The 20,543-nt window shown below is 39.4% G+C and overlaps 1 long non-coding RNA gene across 2 annotated transcripts in view; it reads right to left on the bottom strand.

Moving 5' to 3' along the window:
* Positions 1–5,153: 5,153 nt before the first annotated feature.
* LOC113140055 (uncharacterized) overlaps positions 5,154–20,543 on the bottom strand; it is a 68,774-nt gene continuing 53,384 nt past the window's right edge. For both annotated transcript variants that reach the window (XR_003296618.1, XR_003296617.1), the window contains 4 exons: positions 18,190–18,259; positions 17,444–17,597; positions 9,541–9,621; positions 5,154–6,652 (listed from right to left, as the gene is read on the bottom strand). This is a non-coding gene — a long non-coding RNA (uncharacterized LOC113140055). The remainder of the gene's footprint in view (positions 6,653–9,540; positions 9,622–17,443; positions 17,598–18,189; positions 18,260–20,543) is intronic.

Genomic DNA, 20,543 nt, shown 5'->3' with positions numbered 1-20,543 from the left:
CACACACAAAACTCATGCAATAAGACCCTTAGAATAATCCCTGCACTTATATACACCATATCCTTAGCCTTGTATCAGTATTTGGAAATTAGTTCTATTGTTTCCTCAGCTTCTTATTCTATTTCAGTTCATTACATTTCACCCAGTTAGATGTCACTTTTTTCTGTGGCTGTAGACATTAGATAAGACATTTTATTTTATGTTTCATTTAAACAGAGCCAGATGAGGTTAAGACCCGTGAACTCAGACTAAGTTGGACTGGCTCCACTGACCAGACTATGAGCATTTTTCTATTTTTATTTTTTAACCTATGTGAACTTCATTTGTTTTCTGCAGACGTCAATAATATAATTTGGCCAATCAGAAGGCGTTAAAATCAATGTGGGCGGGCCGACCGTTGACCAGTTTGTGTGCACTGTGATCTTCTTGTTCGGGAAAGCTGTCGCATTTGGTGTGAAATTAAAATGTCGGTTAATAAATGAAATAACTAACATAACATGTCGAAGTGAACACCCATAGCAACATATTTTAGGAAACCATGTTTGGAGGAGCACGCCGACCGCGAGGCAAAGTGAGGCTTCGGCTAAATTAGCTTAAATGAAGCTAAAGTTAGCAGAAGACCGATGTGGACAACAAACGGGATTAAAACACGACTGAGCAGTATGGTGTTGTCAGAACAACTTGATTTACTGTCACTGGATCTTACAGAGCCATTGGATTGATCAGATCAGACTCAAGTCATCGCTACATTCAGCTAGCTGCAAACTAGAAGCCTTTGGATGTTCACGGTAAGAGAAGATGCTAACTCTCCGGGCGGTTAGCATTTGATCCCCAGGCTCAGGATTAGATTTTCGGGGAATCGAAGTATATTTCCCTGTAGACACGTGTTTCCCCACACCTTAATGTGAATATGACACCCACATTCACTCTAACCAGTTGTGTTTTACAATGGTAAAAAAATGAGCTCACCTTCACTTAGTTAACGCTAATCACTAACTGCTCCTGAGTCTTGGGATCTAACGTTTGCCGCCAGTTACAACGATTTGAATGCGGTCATACTAATGAATGTGATGCATTCACGAAAGGTTGTTGTATTGTAGGTCACTGCGTTAATGAGTGAGTTGTTTGCGTCCAGACACGTTAGATGAATGTTTTTCTGCCTGTATGAGGACGTTAGGTTGCGAACTGTTCAAGGTGTAGTGTTTTCAGTTTGTCGGTATCTCAGATCTCGGGGGTTTGTGTTATTTACATCTGTTGTTTATTACTCAGCTTATCTCAGTTATGCATGTTAGAGCCTATTATGTCATGCCTTGTTCATAATTTGGCAATAGTAGCACTGCTGTGCACTAACTCTCTTCCAGCTACGTGATTGGCTCAGTGTGGCACTATTTTGTATTATTGTCATTGGCTGTTGGTGCTTTCTAACCCTAACTCAGATGTGGATGGAACGAGCTGTCAGATCAAAGTTATGTCACAAGTGGGTGGTAACCGTAAACACGGACTGAACTTGTGCCGCGCTGCGCAGTCTTATGTTTCTGCTGTGTGATTGGCTGGAAGGTCTGTCCATATCCAATAAAAAATGGCCAACTCTTATCATTGAGATCGACCTTGATCTTGTCGCAAGGCAACATAAAATGTGATATTTGGCACATCCCTACGCAGTAGTGTAAACTTAGTGTAAGTTTATTTTGTCTTCTTTGTTGTCGCCTATGCATATCTGGGACAGCAGGGTGATCATGGAAGATGTGTAGACCTTGAAAAACAACAAACAATACCTAGGCCTATGTTTTTTCAGGCCTGCTCAAGTGACTTTTACACCCTCAGTGTCAAAATATACTAATAAATCAGTTTTTTTCAGGTCTTCTAGTCAGCTACTATTCTGCAAATGATCACACTATACTGAACTTGGAATCATTGTTTTTCCAAATAAACCAGATATCACAAGCAACATGTGAAAGAAAATGCATAAAAGGACACACTAAAAGGCTGATTTATTTCAATTTCTTCAATTTCTTGTGACCATGCTGTGTAGTCATATAGCTGTTTTGTGGTAAAAAAGGCAGACATACTGTTATACAGTGCTTTTTATATGTAGTAGTTGGTTGGGGGAGTGAATATACAACTATATATATATATATATATATATATATATATATATATATATATATGTATTGTGAAATGAGAATTTAATTATGAAGTCAACTGAACTCAGAGCATACAGGGATTTGTCTTGCTGTGTCCCTGCAAAAAGAAGAGTGTCTCTATACTGTCTGACTGTCTTTACCTACCAGATAATTAACAGAAGTCTCCTTCAAGGGTGAAATCAAATTTTTAGGCTTAATGTGTGGGCAGCTAGACAAGAGTGGTGTGGAGTGAGAAAGACAGGTGCCTTCTCACTGACCTTATAGCTGAACTGCAATAATGTTAAACCATTTCTCGCCTGTGTTTTTGTTCTACTGTGTGTGTGTGTGTGTGTGTGTGTGAGAGAGAGAGGAAGAGATGAGATGAGAGTATTCAACAGGGCTTAAGGGTATTTCACAATGTTAAAGGAGTAGGTTTTCAATTACTGTGTGTGTATGTGTTCTATGACAAACCTCTGTCACCTACACCTCTCTGCCGTCAGCAGCCACACATAGTACCACACACCTTTTATGATACCACAGCTGACAGGATAATATACTGCACTGTTTTTTTATGTTTTTTTTTAAGTAGTACATGAGAATTGAGAATATGAGACATCAGTGCGATTACAGTAAATACAAGATATCACCCGGAAATGTTCTACACAGCATTTATGTAGTCTGTCATCGGGTCAGGCTTGGCTGTAAATCAGATGTTTTATGTTTTTCCCACCTGATGCTCTGAAGGAAAAGATCCTCAACCCGATAGGATAGACCTCACTGAGAACTCTGGCTGTGTTGGATGTAAATATTACATTTAGCTGCTGTTTTACATTTTTATTTAAAGAATCACAGTTTTGTCAGAAACAGTCAGCCACACTAGTTTGGGTGTGTGCGTATGGAATGGTGTATTTGTGTTTTTCTATCAGGAACAATGATTGTGCTTGTGTTAGTGACGGGTTGACCCCTGTCCTTTTTTCCCTCTATCCTTGTTTTCCTCTTTTTCTCTCTCTCTCCCTCCCACACACACACACACACCTGTGCACGGGATGGTTCCTGAATGGGGTTGGAGGTTCGCAGCCGGTTACATGTGACAAGTCACCGGTTAATTCCAGCAATATAAAGCATGCTCTGGACACCAACAAACACTTTCACTGACACACGCACTTTTGGCACAATCTGGAGACAAAATTAAATTAAAAAAATGTTTGAGTTTTTGTCCTTATCTCCCCTCTCATTAGGACTCAAGCATCGAATTATAAACTTTCTAGATTCTGTTTAGGTTTTTCTTTCTGGATAATTATGATAGGTGTGTGCACATGCATATTGCTATTTCTATTATCTTCATTCCTTAAACATTACACAAAGCAGATATCTTTAATCAGGATAAACAACAGACACATCTGTTAAAACGTGGCTGCATTTAGCCCGGTTTCTGTTGGGATGAAATTAATCATTTTCCTTGTTAGCACTGCATCCTTGTATCCAAACTATTTAAATTCAAATTAAGACTGATATATAAAAATCAAAATTTGCTTTTTACAGTAGGTAAATTAATGCTGGTCAGTGCACACTGACCATTAATGCTGGTCAGTGTGCACTGACCAGCATTAATGGTGTGACTATTGGACTATTGTTTTTCTTTTTCTGCTTCTTTGTTTGTGGAAGACTAGACATAGAATCAGTTTATAGTGCCGTCCACTCTGATTATACAACCAATCAACAAAACAACAAAATAGTAATGAATGAATGTGATATCACAGCCAAACAGCCCAGATGATGCTTGTAATATATTTAATATAATCTAATATAATTTTGTGCTATAAAAGTCAGAAGAAACTATTACAAATATTGAACTATAATATAATATGAAATATATTTTATGTATATATATTTTTATGTATACTGTCCTTTTACATTTTCACATGGTAATCCATGTCCACGTAGTTATTGCACTAATCATTTAATGAGGAAAAACTGTTTTAATTTTAATTTGATTTATTACTAATTACAATGTCTTGGACAATAATAACATTAATGAACAGCCTGTGCAACAGACATTCAGTTTGTTGTGTACTAGTTTGGAAACAACTTTTAAAAGCCACTGTCTGTCTGTGTCTGTGTGTGAGTGTGAGAATGTGCTTAACCTTACCATGTTTACTGATTAATCTGTCATCCATCACTATCATTTCATCCCCACCCAGTAAACACAGATATCAGTGATGGATCACTGTGATGTGCATCAATAGATCTAATCAATAGGGTTAAACACACTAATGTGGCTCTAGAGTGTTGGCAAACAATTGTGTGTGTGTGTGCGTGCGTGTGTGTGTGTGAAGGGTGGAGGAGGAGGCAGGATTGTGTTGTTCTGATGTAACAGAGTCAGTTTCATCACCTGAGGCATTGAGGAGGAGGAGGAAGATGAGAAAAGGCAGAAGGGAAGGGAAGCAACATGAACACACACACACACACACACACACGCACACACACACACACACACACACACACACTGGGTGTCAGTTTCCATCTGTAGCCTGTGAGTTATGACCAAAGCTATTTGATCATTTACACTCATGGCTTCAGACAGCCAGGGGCTACTGTTTTCTCTGTGTTTGTGTGTATATACGTGTAAATTAGACACTAGTTTGAGTGTAGTGGTGGGTCTGAAGATGAACCCAAACTGAGACTTACATTTTTTACAATCCAGTTATATAGAAATAAACACATGTTGTCAGAACTCTTCTATGGCTGTGTTCAATTCATCTTTATTACATATATATATAATGCTTTATTTTTACCATCAAATACAGAATCAAAAATCAACGGTTGATTGAACTTTTCAGAAAAACTAAATGGAGACCCTGTGTTCATATCACTCAATATCTTGAGATCAGTTTTTCATGACATATTTTAAACAAACTTATGTCAGGCTCGCTGATGATCAATTTAGCTGAATATGTAGCTGTTGCTGAATATGTAGGAGATAGTTTATCATATGATGCTAATCAACATTAGTAAATCCTGAAACTTTATTATATTAGTGTGAAAGTTGGTGAGGAAATTAATACTGACAATCACACACACAAAATATGAATTGAAGAATAAATGTAATACTTCACATCTCCAAAAATTAGTTAATAATTTATAAAAGCTGGAGGGCACTCTTCTGACCATGGGTAGACAAGTCAAACAATCCAAATAGTAACTCTGTGGTTGAAGTCCTACAGTTTTTATTCCACACTATTCCTTAAGGTATATGGACATGGATAAATTCATGCAAATTAGTAGTAGGGCTGCAACGAACGACTATTTAAATAATCAATTAATCAGTCGATTATGTTTTCAGTTAATTGATTAACCAGACGTTTACAAAAAATATTTTTAAAAAAGTTTGTACTCAACGTTGTATTGTTAAGATATGAATCTTAAAAACTGGTTTCCTTCAAATACTCCAACTGTATTACTGGACTATGTAAGGATGTAAGAAATTTATGCAAGAATATCTTTTAAATAAATTGCACACTAGGTCTGAATTGTCTGTTCGCAGTCAGCAGAATAGTGTGTGTGTTTGTGCAGTTTTCTCTGTCAGCAGGACAGACAGTGGCTAAAAAAAAAAGAAAAACCTTTCTGTCCTGTATAGATGTCTTTAGAAATTCACTAAATGCACCAGGGGAAATACAGACATGAAGCCTAAAAAATGCTGAGGTTAAGAGTGACATGGGTGTCTTGCCAGTGGAGTCAGTGTAGACCGACATCAGATAAAACAGACGCCCATCTGCTCAGTGAGATGAACAAGGTGCTGCTCTTTACTGCTCAGCATGCACTGTTGAAAACAGCTGTATCAGTTGACCTACCTAATTGATAAGTATGTTTGTTGTCAACTATTTTAATAATCAAATTTTAGTGATTTTATTGATTAGTTGTTGCAGCCCTAATTAGTAGTATACTCAAAAATTGTAAATTCAAAGAAACAGAAATGAAGTGCACAGCAGTTTTTTTTTTTATGTACATTTTGATCATAATAAAGAACATGATCCATGAAAACAAACATGATACACACTCAGGAGGATTAATAAATCCATGGTTGAGATTTTAGGTTTAATTCATGTTATATAATTAATGTAAAATGCACAATATATTGAGAGCATAGGAAATCTAGCAAGGGAACCACCATAGAAGCAGGTGTAAATGATAGTACGTTTTTATCTGTATCATTTCAATTCTTTGACTTCTTCCTGAAGGCTTCTTCCAAAACCTCAGAGAGCTGTGTCCTGTCCAGCTGAAGTCTTCTTTTCACTTCAGCTCTGGTCATTCCAGTTCAGACTGGTTCAGCTTGATTCACTTTAATTCAGTTTGCTTCACCTGGATATAGCTCACACTACTGACACTAGACTCTCATTTACTGCTCTGTGTGTGTGTGTGTGTGTGTGTGTGTGTGTGTGTGAGAGAGAGAGAGAGAGAGAGAGAGACATGTCAGCATCTTCTTCCTCTCTTGAACTCTTACTGGCTTGACATTTCACCACCAGCAACACCTACAGGGACAGAAAGAAGTAGGGTTATTGTATGTGAGAGAGACAGGCGGAAAGACAAGTCTGAGGTGTGTGCGAATGCAATAACTTGATCTTCTGCTCGCTCACTTTTAGTGCCGACAAACTGCTGTAATATGAAAACCAGTCTACAGGATGTCTGCTTTTGAGGAATAAGGGAAAAGATGTGTTTCTGTAAAACAAACAGGCATTTGTAAAACTTTTTTTTAATTGGCGTGCAGTTATTTTTTGCTTACAGGAAACTAATCAATGTTTTAATTTAGTCAATGATAGAAAAAATACTATAACAGCCTGGTGGAGGTGCAGTACTGAGGCAACGCAGTCAAACCAGTGTCCTCACACACATTCACTGACACACACACCCACACACACTGAAAATTCAATCATGTCTCTGCCACTGCCTCCGGGAAACACACTGTGGAAACCACACTATAGTGGAAAATCACCTTTTCCATGTTATTTTACACAGCAGCATCTACAGTGCAGACACACACACACACACACACACACACACACACACACACACACACACACACACACACACACACACACACACACACACAGACTGGCTACATTTTCGCAAGGAACCAAAAGATCAGATTTTTTTTTTTTTAACTCTTTGTGGTGCAGATCTCACACCGTCATGCCTGTCTCCAGCAGAACAGACAGTGAGGAATGGGGTTTTTCTACAGCTGTGTAAGAAGTCACATCTGTACCTCAAAGAGCTAATGTGACAATAGTGGCTTTGGTTTCTATCATGTTACCTGATCTGACTGCCAGCTGTACATAAAAACAGGATTGACAGTACAGGTTTTAAAACCCACATCTGTATGATTGGCTGTTACTACTATGATAAGTGTATTTTTATATTACACAATATACAAGTTCTGTAAGTGGGTCTGTGATTGTTTATTGTAATTTATATGTAATTTATTGTTTATTGATCTTCCCATAGGCAACTTTGCTACATTGAAGTGAGTGTTTTCATTGTTACCATATGAGCCAATTCACAACATAACTTTAGATGGAGCTAAGTTCAATTTTTTAATTCTTCCTTCTGGATGTCTCGGTATCCAGAACCAAGACGTTTTGGTAACATTAATGACCTAACATCGTCATCATTTAAGCTGTGTATTGAATTCATATTTATTTTGGAAGGAGCTTTATGTGACCTTAGTTTCACTTTAGCAGTTACAAGAGGTGTTCTGCTGGATTGCCAAATTTACTCATTAGTGAGCCAGGGTTACTGTAGGACTGTAGCCTTCCTATTGTGCAGTTTGTCCAAAGCAGCCATTCATAGTTCATGTCATAGCTTCAGGAAACATAATGTGGAGTGAATGGGCATAGAGTGGTAAGAGTGACTCGGGTCTTAAGTCGGCGTAAACTTTTCTGTGTTAAATGAAATGATGTTTCACTAATCTTAGCCACGTACTGTGAGTACCTACACGTACTGTGAGTACCTAAACACAACCATAGAAGTTTAATACTGTAGTGACTACAAGTGGTTGTTGTACTATACAGTCAGATCATTTGGTGGAGAACAAACATGTCTGTTAACAATTTTCTGATATTTTCAATATCAACATACTTATGATTAACAAATAAGATACGTTCACTCAAAATGTATTGTCTGATTCTGAACATAATGTATGAGAGAGTTGACACAGAAACCCTGTACTGCTCAACAACAGGTGAACACAAAAAAGTTACACACCCTGATATCCTGAAACAGCATTGCTAGATTAGTGTTTAGATGTTTTAGATGTGATGGTAGAAAGAAAAGTGGACTGGGACTGTACATTGAAAGAGCCTTAAGTTAATCTCAGTGGTGCAAACTTCAACGTAATGCGCTGGATTAAATAAAAACTGTGTCGAGAACAAGCTGTGAGAACTCCCAAACCAGAGCTGTGAGAAAAAAATGATGTCATCCTTTATTGCAGCCCTACGAGAGAGAACAAATTTCTCGCTTCTCACAACGTATGTATAGGCCTTAAATCATGTAGTCACCATAGTAATCATGAAATGTGCCCCTCAAAAATTCAGATTATCTGTGTCCAAAATCCAAATGACGGGTCACATTTAATTTGTCAAGAGCCAAAGACTGAATTTCCATTTCCAATACAAAAAGAAGCAGAGGTCACAAATTAAAAAGTAATCAACAGGCTTTGAAGCACTTACACTTCTGTTTGCTGGGCAACCTAATTTGACCCAAACAGTCTATTATCACCACAAGGGCAGGTTACTACTGAACAGATGTCCCATAATACAGATCTGGGGGCTACAGAGATATGAAACAGCAATCAGTCTTCTGCTGCAGGTACAAGTATTTCAGATGCTGTGGTGTAATTCAAATTGTCGAAGAGGAGGCAAAAAATGTCTGGCATCTTGTCAAATTGCTCAAGCTTGAACGGCCTCTAGAGGGAATAAAAGGCCAGGGATTTTTGTCATAATTGTCTATATTTTATCATTTTATTGTAGCCAGCTCCTCTGATTGGCCTCTGAGATTTATCAAATACAGTTACTACATGACTTATTTCAGGAGTCTTGCTCTTGCTGAGGACCATTAATGTGTGTGTGAGACTGTGTTCAATAGTATATAGTCATTGGAAAAGAGGCTGGAAAGGCTCGATTGTCTTTGTGGATTTATACTTTTCTCTGTTGTGGATTTATACATTTTTCTGTCGTGTCTTAGTAAATATACCAAAAGCCTCATTTTAAGGTAAAATAAAAGGAAATTGTGTTTTAACTGATATAGAAAAACTAATTTGGAAGTTTAATTTTTCTTGCTGCTAAGATGTTTCGCGAGGAAAGAGGATTGAGAGATAGTGAAAAGGAAAGAGGCAGAGAGTGAGAGAAAGAGGCTAATTCCATACCTCCTCCTCTGTTAATGAAGTGTAGGTGGTGTCCTGTCAGTTCAGCTAATTGAACAGCGGAGATTACAGCAGTTGCTGTTCCTGTGTGAAAAGAAAGCCGTGTTCATTAGTCGTTGCCATATAATATTTGTTCTCTGTAGAAATGTGTAGATAGTAATCTGTGCAAAGAGCCAATTGGATGAGCTTTCAACTAGTCCTGTAGTAGCAATAACTCAAGACAGTGGTCATTTGAAAAATTCTGGGTGTCGGGCTGCACTCCTGCTGGTGGTCATCATAGCTTAACATTGGTGCTTGAAAATGCATTTATCAAATAACTTTACATATAATAAGCTTCACTGTTGATGCTAAATTATTTAAATCATTTTAAAGACTTAAAAGAAAAACCTCCTCCAAACAATACACAGCCTCAGCCATGTTGAAGGATTCATGTGTGAAACGCATTTCCAAGATCAAGTCAGTGAATGGCTTTTGGCCGCATCTTTAGCAGCTGTTTGTGCTTCAGAAAAACCCAAAAAGGAGGACTGTGACCTCGCTGCAACCCAGAAGAGAAGAGAGGAGAGCATGTGTGCCACTGTGACAAAGTGAGAGTAAATAGTGTTTGTCTTTTAGGAGCAGGAGTATTGTGGCTCCTTACTGTATTCATCTTAATTCCAGGTCTTATTCTAAATGATTGCTTTGTAAACATGGGTCAGAGCAGCCGTGTTGTAAGAATACAGTCCTGCAATTCAACACAGTGCGACGCAGGCTGTCTTTGGTAGCTTGAACTTGAAATCAGCTGTTGATGGTCTCACATGATGGTCAGAAACACCATTTTGACAGATTACCTAGGGTTTCACCTCAATTCTGACCTGGCTGTCAGCTCTATTGAGGCTGAGTGCAAAGGAACCTTTAAATTGAAAGGAATAAACCGATACAGTATGAATCATAGAGCATGTTTTTGCCCAAACGTCATGCTCAGCAAGATTGTATAATTACATAATTACTGCCTCTGGCATTGTTGCTGCTTCACACCATGTGATGTTAAACTTGTGCTGTTTATTTTTTTACTTCAAGGGTTTTAGGGGTTGGAGTTCAGGCATGTCATAAAAGCAGGGAGCAACAAGCTGTAGCCTTCCCTGCCCTAACAGAAATAAAATAACAGGAAAGCCTGCACAGTACTTTCATTGTTTAATCAGAAAAATGCCAACCTTAACTAACTTACCTTTTTACTGATTTACTAAATGTTCTAACTCAGAAATTGATGCAGTTATTTTTAAGTATTTCAGATATTAGTTATTTTATGTTTGGACTTTCCTAATGTGAAATGTGCTTGGGAACAGGTGGATGGGAACCAGCAGCCGTGATTTTGACCCATTCACCACATTTCCCGTTCCTGCAAATAGTACTCAGTAGAAACCCAGCATGTCTTTATCAGGATAAAAACAAAACTCCTCTTTGCTTCTGTCACTTGTCTAACCCCAGCAATCCCCCTCCCCCCTCAGTTGCCTGTCCAGCTCAGTGGGACCCTCTCTCTTGCTTCCTCTCTGCCTGTCTCTCTACCTCTCTCGCCCCCTCCCTCAGGGCAGAAGTAAACCACGCCTTGAGGCCCTGCTCCCATTATGTGTCCTCTGCTACTTCTGTTTGGGGCCTTTGTGTGCTGCTAATCAGCCATGGGGCCATGCTCAGCCTTGTGTGTGTGTGTGTGTGTGTGTGTGTGTGTGTGTGTCTCTGTCTCTGTGTGTCTCTGTCTCTGTGTGTCTCTGTCTCTGTGTGTCTGTGTCCCTTGCCCTCATTACGTAGCCACACTGGGAGGCCAGCATGGGAAGTTTCTGCTGCATTATACACCTCCATCCCTCCATCCCTTCTCTTTTTCCTTCCCTCTAGCTGTCCATCACTCACTTCCTCCCTTCTCTCACCTCGCTTCTGCCCCAGGACTAAAAGACGTGCACTGGCCATGATTACTTCAGTAAAACTGCACCTCTTTTAGTCTAACTCATAAACTGATGCAGCTATAGAACACATCCTTCCTCTACAGTAAGGTTATTGAAGTCAGAGGTATTTACTTACATGATCATCAGTGTTTTGGGGTTGGTGAATTTGCTGCCTTGGAAAACTGTAATTTTCTTATGTAAATTGATTCTCCAGGTTATTCAAAAAGCCTTGTCAACAAAGCTGAACACCTCAACCCCAATAAACAGGAACAGGTTAACTCACTTACTGACATTCTCAGAGTAAAAGCATTTCATTCTGGTATATGTATGTTTTGGCCTTTGCGAATTCAAAGTAGCGTTAGTACAGCCATTAGTGGTCTTTGACAAATGGCTTCACTATTTCACACATAATGATCCTTCACTGTGTATGTGTGTGATCTTTTAACTCAGGATGTGAATACCTGTTGAAATAACACAATGCAAACATAACAGATTAAACATTAACACATAAAAGTTTATCTACTTGTAAACTATGGATGAATTTATAGTTTTATTTAATTATTTAACAACAGAAATGATATATCAGTAGCTATATCACATTTAAATTTTTGCCATAATTTTAATAGTAAATATTAGACACATTTCTATGTCAAAAAGGTCTTTTGAATTGACACATTACATGAAATTATCTGATAACATGATTTTTATTTATTTTTATTTTATTTCTCAGACTATAATTTTTAGGTAGAGTCAACTGATGATCAGTCTTCCAATAAAATTATTCCACCTGACTACAAGACAGGTTTCTGTCTGCGGACAATAAAGTTGAAGAATTAAAAATGTTTCCCTCTTGACATATACCAGCTTAAGTCCCTAAGTCCAAAGAGTAAGTGAACTGTGTTGCTTTTTATTGCTCCCCTCTGTCACCCGCTGGGTGCCCCCTTGCCCTCCTGTTCCCTCCCTACTTCTCCTCTGCTTCACCTTCTTTTCATCTGTCCATCCCTTCTTTTCACTCTCTCTTCTCCCCCCGTCACATCCATGATCTATCACCTGTGTGTGTATATATCTATCTTAGTGCCCAGTGGGATTTTAGCCACTGAAGCTCTTTGACTTGAGGAAAAGTGATGTCTGTTCATCGCTCTAAACTCTCTCTCCTCAGCAGCTACGATGCTCAGAGTCCATGCTCTCAGATGCTCTGTCGCTCTTTCTCTCCTTCCTCTGATCCTACATGGCTCATTTCTTCCTTCAGCTGAGTTATTGTGCAGTTTATGCATCTTGAGTCCTCCTCTCCTGTACACAGCTCCAGGTCACTAGGTTTGGTCAACTCATTGACCCACATCCATGTTACAGCACATAATGAGCTGTTACTTATTACCATTTCCACTCAGTGGACTTGCTGCTCCCATATGACAGGATCTCTGTGTTTACGGCAAAACCTGACTTTATATTTGAAGAGGTGTCTTTGTGCTCTTGGTAATGATAATCAAACTGCTTTGATGCATGGTTTATTGCCCCTGTAAGACTGTGTCTGCTGTCTTTCATATTCATATGCTTTCAATATCTAAGCGCAGATATTGTGTACTGCAGATCGAGTATGTGGTACTGTGGTACTGTGCAGACCGCATCCTCTGATCCCCTGTATGGTTATCAGACCACAGAGCTCTGAAGAGGCTTTTGCAGCTTGTTCAAATTGGTGCACTATTGCATGTGCGCTTCTGTTAGTTGAGCTTAGAGCGGCTTTTAACTAAAGATCCAGTAGGAAAACAGAAAATGCCCAATCAAAGGCTGTCAGTCCATGCTGATGTTTGACTATAATGAGTTTGTGCAAACACTCAGCTGGTAATGATGTTCAATTCTGAGAAACCATGCAAGCTAGTGAGAAAATGATTTCAGGTTTACAATAAACGCTTTGTGACTACTGCATGGCCACATTCATTCAGTTTTACAAACAATTTTTACTAATTTTTACAACTGGGAAAGTGACAGCTGCCATTCACTGTGAAAGAGACCTGGCTTAGTATCACAGCTACACTGCAGAGGGCAGCCAGGGAGAGCCAAGTGCAAACATCTTGATTTGAGTGAAGAAAGAAGCAAAGTTGTTTATTTTTTATTTTTATGAATATCCAGGGTATTATTGGTTTTTGGTTTGTCAAGAATATTTCTGACATTATTTCAGGTATTTTGAGGAGAATGTAACAATTTCTCAGAGAGAGTATGGTTTAGCTGAAGGAGACACTGAAGTGAGAATGAGAAGGCTGGAGAGTCTTGCTTCATTCCCTCCAAACTTGTAATAGAGGTTTGATTAGCAAGCATGTAATGTACTTTACCCCCACAGAGGGGAAGGGAGAGGAGGGTGAAAAGAGGCGAGTGATGGAGGGAGCGGTATAGCAAGGAGGAGGAGTGTATATAGGCTGCCCTCTCAGCAGGTCTCCTCATCTCCACCTCCTAAACATTACTCCTCCGCTTCTTCAGAGCAGGACATGAGTTTCCCCCCAATTCTAAAACCTCAACATCATCTCCTCTGCCTACACACACACACACACTAAAGCCTAACGCCATCATCCCACCACCACCTCCCCACCTATAGCTGCACCATGCTGTGTAAGCGGTGGGTGTGGATAGGGTTGGGGGTCAGAAGCAGGAAGAGGTTTTTTTTTTTTTGGTGCCCATCCCCATTAGCACACTGCACGACTGCATGCAGGAAGTTGTTTGTGCACAGACACAATGCAAGTTTATTTGAATCCAGCAGGGAAAAGTCAGTTGTGTAGTCACACTGCTGGTTTTAGGGTTAAAGGTTAAAGAAAATGTGGAGGTGGCATCCATCAGTGTGTTGCTTTTACTGCCAGAAATGAAGAGTCATCAGAAAAGAAAAGGCCACCTCAGAAATAGATAACATCCAGAGAATTAGGCTAAAATGTTTTTATGTTCTTCTATTTTTATCAGAATATTTGTTTTCTTTAATTATCTAAATCATTTAAATCAGTGGTGCAGTGGTTAGCACTGTCAAACCCTGTTTGACCCTGGGGCCTTTCTGTGTGGAGTTTGCATCTTCTCCCCCTGTCTATGTGGTTACTCCGGCACCCTCCATAGTCCCAATACATGCAGGTTAGGTTGATCGGTGACTCTGAATAGTCTGTCTCTATGTGATAGTGGTTATGGTTGTTTTTTTTTTGTTTTTGTTTTTTTTTTAAAATCAAAACACTTTTTTTTTTTTTTTAAATTTTCTGGATGATGATGTAATTTTAATGGTTAAAATCATTTAAACCTGTAACACCAGCAGCAACATCCCAACCTTCAAATAGGTAAAAAAAAAAAGTAGCATCCCAGTGGGTTTGACTTTTTCAGTAGCTTATGACATAAATATAGAATAAATTTGCGACATGCGATGCTTTGTTTATAGAGTTTGTTACAGTCAAATGATCATCTGTTTGTCAGCCATGTTGGTTTCTTTTAAGACAAAAGCTATAAGATGAAACACTGTCAATAGTCTTTTAATCTTTTAAACGCCACTGTTAACCTATTGGATACCTTCCTAAACGTCAGACATGTCCCCTCTAAAACATCCTTTTAAAGCTTATTTAATATATGAACAATACAATTAAACTCTCTCTTCATCCTCCACGTATGATCACGGTTTCTCCGTGCCCCTCTCCCTCGCCATGCTGTCGGCTCAGGGTGTGAGCAGGGCAACGCTAATGTGTGGCGACACCTGACAAGCCTGCTGGCCTTTAGGGCTCAGCCTAATCACTCTGGACCCAAACCCATCGGGAATTAAACCTGCAAAACCAAACAGTCACTGTGGGAGCTGGCCAGCATTTGCTGGAACCACTCAAACTGCTGCTGAGAGAAAAAATGTTAGGAGTGGCATGTTGTGTATAGATCTACACACAAACCTGTAGTGTTGTCAATTGCCTAGGAGTAGCTAGAGTGTTATTTTTAAATTTTTATAAAAAAATGTTCAGTTTTCTTAAAATGTCTGAGCCTGAAAACATTGTGCATGATTGGATGGTTCATAGAAGGTTTTTTGTACCATTTGTAAATGACAAAAGGTTTATTTGCATGCTGAGTGCACTGCTATTGCAAAAATGTTTACATCTCCTGCTCTAACAATCTCAGCATGTCATTCTATACGGGACATTGAATTTTAACTGTGACAGCATTAAGGTCACACGGTCGTAATCATGCATTGACTTGCAGACGTATTTAAAATGTCACTGTATTAAAAATATTTGGAAAATTATAATGTGTGACTGATAAATGCTGGTGTTTGACAATATAAAGGAGGTTTAACAGCTAGAGGCCAAGAGTCAGTGTGGAGATGTCGCTGTGTTGTGTTTAAACTAACTTTAAAGCTCTTTTCCACCCTTCTGAGTACAGTAGTGCGTTAACTTTAAAATTAATGGGGATTTTCCAGTGTTTAAAGTACAGTAGCTTGTTAACTCTCGTATCTGTTAAGCCACACAGGGCCCCTTTCCACTCTCTCTCTCCAGATGCCCTCATTAATTTTAGATTGGCTCTAAATGAGTCTCCTTCATCGTGGCCGAGGTTTTCTAAATTAGATTCATTTATATTTAAATTGTGAAACAGGCGTGGTTAATGAGAGAATCGTTATTTTTGGGGTTATTTCAGATGGACTGATAGTTGAGCAGCTCAGTGCTGTGTGAACTGAAGCCACCAGAGGAAGCACACGTGATGTGTGGCACACAGCATTTGGGCTTCTCATTTTCTCGGGCAAAGTAAAGACAGTTTCAGTAGAAACAGATTAATAAAATAAGGCCATTTGAGCAGAACAAGAATTTTTTTGACAGGCTTAAAATAGCAAAAAGAAATATACACGACTGTTTCCTGTAAGAAATTAACTACTAAAATCTGGAATAGGGAAGTTTAAATATTTTAGTGTGACTGATATTATGTTGTGTTTGTTTCTCTGAAGATCAAACTAATAATTAGTTAGAAGACTCTCCAATACACTCATCTATACACAACGTATCCTTGTTTGTTTCCTTTAACACCCAATTTAACACTGTGAAAACTAACCTGCCACTTTTAACACATCTGTGTAGTCATCGACACTACATGTGCCAAAAACAAATTACAAGACACTCATGTTGACTCAACAGGTGCCTCTATCAACACATGATACCCCAACAAAGCAGCAGGACGCCTCTTGTGCTAAACTACTAAAATTGAAGTGCTGGAAATGTCACATCCAGAGCTTCCCCTGTCCCCCATGAGCCCATCCATCCCTCTCATAAAAAACACAAATCACACAGCGCTTTACAGCTGTACGTCTCCTTACAAGGCTTCTTACAGCTCTCGGCGTCCTATAGCAACCCCCAGCTTCTCCCCGCCAAGAATTTGACTGTTAGGAATCTAAGTGCCAGGCGTTTAAAACCTGAGGAATGCTATTGTTCTGGTCACAGCTGCACTAGCACTGGCCTGGCTGCTGCTGCTGCCACTGTGTGCGCGTGTGCGTGTGTGTGTGTGTGTGTGTGTGTGTGTGTAGAAGAGGTGGGGGATGAGGGAGGTGGAGGAAGTTAAGCAGGAGGAGTCGAAGGTGTGAGAAAGGCGACTTTACGTGTTTCCACTGTTCTGTGGTCTCATGACAAAGCAGCACATAGTTGACAGCGAGTTGACACATTCCTCAGGCCTGCATGGTCACAGCCCTCTCTCACTCTCTCTACTATCTTTCTTCAGCATCATTGGTCCCACTATATGTCTGTCTTGCTTTTGTTATCAGATGTACACATATGTACACAACACATGCTCAGAATTACAAAACATGCCGAAGTATGTATGTAGAGATGCAGGGGACGATTAAACTCAGTGAAAGTACAGTTGTAGGTATGTTGTAAACTGCAGTGAGTTTACAATGAGTTCCTTAAGAAAAAGACTTGTGTAGTGATATCAGCGGTGGATAATTAGTTCATAATGTGTTCCTTTTGTTCATGAATTGCATTTATCTCTGGTGACATTGTGAATCACTCACTTACCTGCTTATCGTATGTGAACTTGTTCTGCTTCTTATGTCATGTATCGGACCAGGCCAGCGCTCAGGTTGTTCCAGGGGTCAAAACAAACGCTGGCCAAGCTGCTTTTTTTGTTTAATGCTCCAGTTTGCTTAAGTAACTTGACACAGTTGAAAGCCTAGAAAAAAACAGTAAGTGGTTCTTGAGTTAGGAGTTTTCTTCTCGTCAGACTACATTTGATTGTTTCAGTTACCTATTTGTACACTGCACATTTTTTGTATCTGAATTTCTTGATTACTATTGTGATATATTGTTTAGGTAGAATTACTCCCTCTGGTTGCACAGCGTTCCATGATATTTTTGATATTTGCTTTTTTTTAAACAAAGTAGGTATTAACACAAATTTTAAAAAAAAATGTGGTGGAGAGTTTGTGGATTTATGGGAGCCTCAGCTTTGTTAAACCATAGTTTCCTACATATACAGTAGATGCACCAGGAGAGGAAACTGAAGTGGCCATAGTGAGGTGGCAGAGCCCCTCTCTCTCGCTCTCTCTCTTTATAGTAATTACCATCCAGCTGCTTGGAGGAACAATGCTTGGCTCTCTTCCAGACGGCTGACTTCATGCACTGTGCCACGCTCAATTTGGAGCGCAGCGGAAGCTGGGCATGACTGGCACCCTCCAGGGCATCGCTGTCTCTCTATGGGATTCACTGTGTGTGTTTGTTCGTGTGTGTGTGTGTGTGTGTTTGGGTGTGTTCCCTAAACCTACCACTTCCCCTGTGCCATCCGGTTCCTTCAGTGTTTTGGCATCATGATCGTATCATCACTCTCTTGTGTCACTGGAAAAAAAAAAAAAAATCAGTTAAATATCATCATCTGTGACATTTTTGTACAGTGTAGTTGACATCATTCACTGTTTCTCATTCTCAGCATCAGAGAGTGGAAATCACAATTCACAAAGGAAATATTGCTTTCATTTTTTCTGATTAGTTTGGAGTATTTAGGTGAAGATCTGGACCAAAGCAGCAGTCACAGGAAAGTAAAATTGCTACCTGTAGAAGCTGTACAGAAACAGCCAAAAATGGCCACACAATGATCTACTGAGTGTATTTAGTGGAACTAATGTGGATGAATTCATAGGAAGAGGATTAATGAAACACTCAGCCTTGGTGAAAAGCTGCTGAGACTAAAAGGTCATAGTTCACAGTGAATCCTTGCACACCCACAACAGTTCCCAGTTCTGCCAGATAGAAAGTTGTGTTACCAGGCAACACGCAGCTATACTTCAGACCAGAAAGCGTTTTTCTTCTCCTGCTGACGCTCTGCAGTAAACTTTAGTTGCAGATAGTTAAAGTTGATTCTTTGGTATTGTGTTTAGCTGTTGTGAAGTTTGGCTAAAGCTAATGTAGCAGCAAATCTACTAGCAGCTATCTGAATATGAAGAGCTCCCACATTATACGGGTCAAAGGAAGCTATTGTAGACCCCCCCAACACACACACACACACACACACACACACACACACACACACTCACACACTCCCAGCACACACTCCCACAAGAAGAGGATTTGGAGGAGAGATGAGGGTAGAACACAGATAAAACCCTGCCCCCTTACCAGCAGCAATTGTACACATGCATACATACAAACAAACAGTATGCCCCCCCACCCCCTCCAGTACGACCCGGTTCTTCCTCCTCCAGCACAATGAGGACCTGTTTGGGTTCAGTACACCCAGTTACTCTGATCACACTGGCCAAAAAAGTAACACACACACGCACAAGCACAAGCAGCCCTAGTGTGGCCCATACTGTTTTGGACAGAAGGGCTTTTAAAGAGCAGAGACAAACAGCAACAGTTGCTAATTGTTGTGTAATAGTTCAGCTAGAAGATAGCGACATTAAACTAAAAAGCCTTTCAGTTTTTTTACATAGTCACACTGTCCAGCTGGCATGGTGTGACTGGACACTACTTTCTGACATAAAGATCTTTAGACAACGGACATTAGATTTTTATTTATTCATATGTTAGTGCTGTATTTATTGTTTAGCCAACCTGCCAGACAGGATGTTGATGGCAAAAGCTCATTTTACATGAAACGATGGTCTTTTGTATGTTAGAAGCCAGCAGTTCTGAAAATGTCCTTAATATCCACACATAGCATTTATATTGTTGTTTTAATTTGGAAAGGCTGGTTAAGTTTTAGGGAATAGTGTATTTCTAGTTTAAAAAGGAAGATTTTATTGTTGGTTTAAGACAGGACAGAACATAAATTACATGCTTAGTTATGATCTTGACTTCAACATCTTTAATTCTGCCCTGAGACTTGGATTGTTTTATTCTGTAGTTACTGGAGTAGAAACTATAATGTTAAATTTCAACTGACAACTGATTGAGTGATTTTGCATATTTTAAACATGGTGTATGAAGCATATTGGTAAGGGATGGATATAAACATCCAATGGCAGTTAGCAGCTGAATTCAATAATTTGAGTACAGTGAGGTAACTTCAGTGCCAAGCCAGTAGAAAATGTATAGGAAACTGTTACATACCAAGTCCAGCAGTGATGGAAGTAGTGAGAATGACAGTGGAGAATCTGGAGAACAGGTTCTACCAAATAAAATATTTATAGCTGCACATATTTTGTTGTCTCGAGCATCTCTTGGGTTGTCTGCCCTTATCAGTATCTGCCTTCCTTGGTTCTTAATCTAAATATTCCATCTAACAGTCTTTGTTACATTGTCATATCTATGTTAATGTCTAAGTGCAGTCACAGTGTATTCATATTCATGTAAACTCCACCACCAGTACAGTCACAGTAATGTCATCGTCCATTTGCAAGGCATGTGGCCGAGGCTGTTGCAATGTGGCAGAGGGCCAGGCCAAAGCAAACAGAGGTGTGTTTCTGATTTCACTGCTCACTCACTGCTGTTACACTGACACCGGCTGAATTCATTAATGATTTCTTTCCAAATTTGCATTTCTAAAAGACTACTGAACAGCTAGTTTGAAGTATTTATGCTTGGTTTTGTCTTCCTGCAGCAAGCAGGAGCAATACATAGTTATTTAATTTAAATATTTCCTTAATACTTTAAATACTTTTAGAGTAGGTTTTACTTTCCT

This window comes from Mastacembelus armatus, chromosome 4, assembly GCF_900324485.2.
Source record: "Mastacembelus armatus chromosome 4, fMasArm1.2, whole genome shotgun sequence".
Lineage (NCBI taxonomy): Eukaryota > Metazoa > Chordata > Actinopteri > Synbranchiformes > Mastacembelidae > Mastacembelus > Mastacembelus armatus.
This window is presented reverse-complemented; position numbering and strand designations above follow the sequence as displayed.